General features: G+C 44.9%; 1 pseudogene; it reads right to left on the minus strand.

The window, feature by feature from the left end:
* Positions 1 to 281: 281 nt before the first annotated feature.
* LOC126282585 (5S ribosomal RNA) lies at positions 282 to 399 on the minus strand (annotated as a pseudogene).
* Between the last annotated feature and the right edge of the window lie 6,065 nt (positions 400 to 6,464).

The following is a 6,464-nucleotide window of genomic DNA, read 5'->3' on the forward strand; positions in this document are numbered from 1 at the left end:
TTATTCTACACTATTTAACATTTTAACATATTTAGATAATCAAAGCTTGGCCACTTTCACGTTCTAAATACATTAACAATAATATCCGTCATCAGGCTAAAAGTGTCCCATCGGGAGCATCCGACCGCCGCGTCATCCTCAAGTGAGGTTGCGGATAGGAGGGGCATGTGGTCAGCACACCGCTCTCCCGGTAGTTACGATGGTTTTCTTTGACTGGAGCCGCTACTATCGGTCGAGTAGCTCCTCCTTTGGCATCGCGAGGCTGAGTGTACCTCGGAAAAGGGCAACAGCACATGGCGATCCGGATGGTCACCCATCCAAGTGCTGGCCACGCTCGACAGCGCTTAACTTCGGTGATCTGACGGGAACAGGTATATCCACTGTGGAATGGCCTTTGCCCAATATCCGTTATATAAGAAACTTTAAATTCTTTTACATAAAAACAGCACAAATTCCTTCTTAAATTTGAATGTCGCGGCCTGTAGCCTTGCACCAATGCGCTTTCTGATAAATAAATAAGGAACAAGGTTAAGTATTAAGCACTAAACCTTACAACAAATATTCTATTACCAAATTATTCTATAAGGTGTCAAGTTGTCATCTTTCAAGGTGATGTGTGTGGAGGAAATGATGATCTGATGCTTAACTGTCAGTACTGACAATTTAAATTTACTGTAGCTTTTGAACAAATAAAGTTACAGAGTTGACATTTATATCGTTTGTCACTTTGATTATGCGCTTTTATATGAAATGCCGATCGTTAAGATCGACCAAAGCGTTAAGATTTTACTATTCCGGTCTTTGTTACAAAACTTTTTAATTTCACTCTAACAGAAAATACTAAACTATTATAGATATGATCAATATTCCAGTTTTATTGGGATCACCATGAAAATTTATGGAGAATGGCAGATTAAAATTATTGTTGCTTGGCCGGGCGGAGTGGTCGAGCGGTTCTAGGCGCTTCAGTCTTGAACCGCGCGACCGCTACGGTCGCAGGTTCGAATCCTGCCTCGGGCATGGATGTGTGTGATGTCCTTACGTTAGTTAGGTTTAAGTAGTTCTAAGTTCTAGGGGACTGATGACCTTAGCAGTTAAGTCCCACAGTGCTCAGAGCCATTTGAACCATTTTTGAACTGTTGCTTGATTCCCTGCATTACTACAGATTAAATAGTTATCATAAATGTTTCTCTGTATGGCAGATCTTATGTCCGCCATATTTAACTCTGCTAGGTCTCCTTGCCCACAGAGGGCATCTAGTGGGTTTCCCTATTACGTAGGTTCTCATCTGTCTCACTCGCACACTACAGCGCCTAGGTCTCAATAGACAACAGACGCCTGTGAGGTTCCCCATCTCATGGTGAATTTGCTCACATTGTGGCACTCGATCTTGGACGGCAGGGTACGCTTCACAGTCCGCAGCTCTTGGTCGTTCGGTAGCGTTCTCGCTTCCCGCGTTCGCGTTCCTGGGTTCGATTCCCGTCGGGGTCAGGGATTTTCTCTGCCTCGTGTTGACTGCGTGTTGTGTGCTCTCCTTAGGTTAGTTAGGTTTAAGTAGTTCTAAGTTCTAGGGGACTGATGACCATAGTTGTTAAGTACCTTAGTGCTCAGAGCCATTTGAACCATTTCTTACGTTTCACAGTTCATGTAGACTGACTCTTTCGGCGATATATTTAAATGAGAGCGCAATGTTCGTTAACTTACAATGAGGAGCCATGCCGAGTCCAGGCTGCTATCTTGCTGTGCTAAATTACACAGTTGACGAACTACGGCGCGAACATCCTGATCATGGTGGTCCCACAGACCCTCGTTTGGGTTTAAATCCGCCGAGTTTGGAGGCGAGGTAAGTGCTGTAAAATCAAGGTGCTCTTTGAACTACACAAATACATTGGGGGCCTGAGTGGCATGTAGTAATTTTCTGCTGCTAGATGCCATTAAACTGAAAAAAATGAGGAGATCACCAAGCAATGCCACGAAAATATTCCACGGACTATAACGCTCCCTCCTCCAGCCTCGACCCTTCCGAAGATTACTAGATAGCCTTGCCAAAGACCATCTTTCCAGTGGCGCATAAACTATGATTAACTTGAGATGGTAGTCTGTCACCATTGTGTGAACATCTGGTTGCGGTACTGGCCTGCTACCCCAACCTTAGTCTCCGATGAACAGAAGTCACCGTGGGTGCATGAAACAGGCGCCTACTGCAGAGGCACGTACCCAGCAACTTTCACTGAACGGTTGTCGAGGAGACATCGTTGGGAGCCCCTTGGATCATCTGTGTGGCCAGTTCCTCTATAGTTGCACGCCTCTTCATATATACGCATTTCCGCAGCCTTTGTTCACCCCTGTCATCTGTGATCCACGGTGCACGTCTGTCACCTCGGCACTTGGTTTAGATAGCACCATGCTGTCATGAATGGTATGCTCCAACTACGGCAGCACAAAAACCGTGAACGAACAGCCTTTTCGGACAGGCTTCCGCCCTTGGCCCGAGAGCCAAAGATCATGCCCTTTTGAACGTCTCACTGTGATGCTCTATGTACCCTCCACCGCTTGTGCTGCCATCCGTGAGAGATTATTGCACATTGACTTGGGACATAGGTGGTGGTCACATTAATGTGACTGGATCGTACCGCGCCATTCGAAATCCTTTGTAAATGTTGGGTGTCCTCTGTGCAACATAAAAACTATTTGAGTCGTGACGGGCTCGTGCTATGCTTTGCATTTGAAACTTGGCTGCTATTCAGTGATTAGTCTAGCGCGGTTTCCGCGAATATGCTGTTATCTTCTCTCTCCACGAGTGGCAGCAGCAGCGTGTATCGATATTCGCTCCCTTGTACTATCTTTTGCCTCACGCTTATAATTTCTGGTTTTGTCGTGTGCGGGCAGTTGGTCGGTTGGCGTGGAGCAGCGGGGAAGTCTCCGTGTCGCGTATCTGGCCCGCGTTGCTGGTGGGGTCCACGCGCGTCGGAATGTGACGGGCTGTTCCCCTTGCTACGAGGTCCGTGGCTCACCGATCCCGGACACGAAAGTTGAGTCTTTGCTTAATCTACCAGCCAGCCCCAATTGTTCACATTGTGTCGTTTGAATTTCGTTGTGGGCTGTTTGGACATTCCCTGGAGCAACAACGTGTCTTTTCAAGTTGGCGAAACTCTAGCCGCCCTCATGTGCAGATTAGCTTGATTACTTTGGGATTGAAGTGCACCATGGGGAATCTTCTGCCTTGTTACCGTTAACGTTCGGGTTACCTGACCTAGCCGTTGACGTAAATTCAGACAGCGTTGTTCCTCGTCGTGTTGTGGCTATCCAGAACGGCGTGTAGTTTGACAGCCGAATGTGTAATTCGTTGCGGGCACCGATACCTTCTCCGTTGTTCCATTGAAATCCCTGTTGTGTGCTGGTCTATTGGAGCAGAAGGTATCCTGCCGTTTGTCAGCTGACTGTCTGTTGGTTGGATTGCCGTCGGATTGAGAATTGTTGGGCCGACTGCCTGTCTTAAATAAGCGAACGTTTGAGTTTGAATTCCAGGCCGACTCTTGGAAACTTACGAGCGCCGTTTTGATGTGCTGCCTTTTCTTATTTGTCGTTGTTGTTTATTTATGTATGGCTTGTAGCCGATTTTAAATTAAAGTTGTTTTGCCCCTAAAGCGTGAGATTCTTTGGGCCTTCGGCCTAATTTAGAGAAATGTTTTAAGATGAGGCCTTCTGCCTTTTAAAATTGAAACTCTTGTATTTGAGTGTTAATTAATTGTCTTTCACCCAGTTTCAAATTAAATTTGTATTGCCCTTGAGGCGTGAGATTGAATGGAGCATTTAGTCGGGAATTTAGTTCTAAAGTTAATGTTTGGCTTGCTCTGTTTTAATGTTTTCATCTATCTACATCTACATTTAAGTGCTGGGCAGAGGGTTCATCCAACCACCCTCACAATTCTCTATTATTCCAATCTCGTATAGCACGCGGGAAGATTGAACAACTATACCTTTCCTTACGAGCTCTGATTTCCCTTATTTTATCTTTGTGATCGTTCCTCTCTATGTAAGTCGGTGTCTTTACTCTTGTAATGTTTGTCAAATGAATAAAGTAGTATGTTCGCGTGCAACTGACAGCAACTCATTTTGGCCCCTTTCCAAAAATTGAACTATCTCTCCTTTCCTGTGGGATTAACTCAAAAACTTTTATGCTAGCCTGAGTACTACAATACTCTGCTTGCAAAACGTGTGACTAGAGTTTAATATACCTCATATCATATAAAATTATATTATTATTCCTAGCTACCCCTCAAAGTATTTGATTCCTCCTCATATGTGGTTTCACAACCCGTTTTTCTATTTCGCTCCCTAGTTCGCTATGATGACGCGAATTCAGACGTTTCTCTCTATGTGGTTTACTGATTGTGTTCTAATTTCTGTACAAAGTATTCCACTTATTTCAGCGTATCTCATCATTTGGCTCTCTTAGTGGTCTTCCTGAAGTGCTCTGATAAGTGGTATAACGTGTGTCACAGTACGTACTCGTTTCAAAAATCTAATCATCATTCATGCACTGCAACCCTTTATTCAAGTCATAGTGAAATATATCTTTTATCACGGCCAGTCGTCTCCTTTTCTGTTCCACTCACAACTGGAGCGATGGGAGAATGATTATGTGCGTTCGTACATTAAGTGTTCTCTGTCAAGTAGCTTCCTTTATGTTGCTACAGAAAATATTGTTGCCTATACTGTGCTTATATGATAAGTGCAATATTGCTCTGTTGATTTTTAGTTTAAGCTATGGACCTAAGGACTGCTGGATTGTTTTAAATTATCAACTCATAATCGTTATGAGTTCAGCATTCTCGTCTTCCGCGCTTACGTCGGATTGAGCAGGCAAAGTTTTCATTTGAATATATTTGGGTGAAGAATCATCTACAGGTTTGAAGACCGTAGGTTCCAGCCCGTTTACACGCGTCCAAAGCTTGTCCTATCAGTCCAATTCTCAACGGGCGCCTCCTCACGCTATTAAAGTCATTTTTTTCATGAAATGTTGTCGAAGTGAAACACTCAACAAACGGCTATATCGGTAACGGCAGTTGGCTGTGAACTTTTTGAATACATCTCACGTGTAAGTTTTAAGACTTTCCCTGACGGACGGAGCGGTGAGTGGGGGTGGGGGGTGCGGCAGAATATCAGTATGTATTATATAAAAAAATGATCCTGTGAGAGTTAGATCTCTCTGTTTATCCAGGAGATCCAGCAGGCAGTAGATACTGCATTCCTCGACTTCTCCCCAGTGAGCGACGATGTTCTGCTGTGTCAGTACGTGGAAAAAATACGAATTACTACGTCAAATTGAAGGATGTATTGAGGAGTTCTTAGAAAATGATATTTTTGTTGACAGTGGGGAACATTGCTCTTTTCCTTCGCTACCCTGGATGCTTCTATGTACAGGTGCCCTACGTTGAAACTCGTTGTTGTAAGGGTTATCTTGAGTACTTTTGTCCAAACTCTGTACTGTTGCATTTGAAGCACTAAAAAGTAATAGAAAGACTTTATCTATAAAGTCAAAGCGATCGGTCAGTAGTGCTTTGTCCATGAACTTAAATGATGTGGACGACTCTACTGCAAACTACTGTTCTGAAGGGTCCCTAATAGATAGTATGTTTCTAGCATCATTTAGGAAACCTACTCTGTGCGCAAACGACCCTGATGGCAGAGGACACAGGTGTCTACTTGAAACCATGAAAAGATTTGCACTAGAGGTGCGGTCGGAGCGGTGATCGTAAGGGTACTCAGAACTGTAGGATGGTAGACAACTCTAAAATTAGAGTAGTCTCAAGTGGTAAGACATACGTAATGGGCTGTAGATGGGGCGCACTGCCTGAAGGCAACTACGCACTCATCAGCCAGAACATTATGACCGCCTACCCAATAGGCTGTATGTCTTCTTTTGGCACAGATAACATGGGTGACGCTTCGTGGCATGGAAGCAATGAGACCTTCGTAGGTCACAGGATGGAGTTGGGAGCACATCTGCATACAGAAGTCACAAAATTCCAGGGAGAGGGACAATGAGGCCTGACACCAGGTTCAATCATATCGAAGATGTGTTCGATCGGGCTCAGAGCTGGCTAGTTGGGGCGCCAGCACGTCAACTGGAACTCGCCACTGTCACACTCCTGGCGTAGCGACATGACGATTTGTCTTGTTGAAAAATGCCACTGCCGTCGGGACATATGATTGTCATGAAGTGGTGTACGTGATCTGCAACCATTTACGATACTCCTTGGCCGCCGTGGTGCCTTCACGAGCTCCACTGGACCCATTGATCCCCAATGCGAATGTTCCCCAAAACATAATGGAGTCGCTGTCAGCTTGCCATCCTGCAGTACAGGAGTTGTTCCCCTGGGAGATGACGGATTCATGCCTACCTATCAGCATGATACTGAGTGATGCTCCCGAACCCCAAGACGTCTGTACGTGGTTTT

This window comes from Schistocerca gregaria, chromosome 7 (genome assembly GCF_023897955.1).
Source record: "Schistocerca gregaria isolate iqSchGreg1 chromosome 7, iqSchGreg1.2, whole genome shotgun sequence".
Taxonomy (NCBI): Eukaryota; Metazoa; Arthropoda; class Insecta; order Orthoptera; family Acrididae; genus Schistocerca; species Schistocerca gregaria.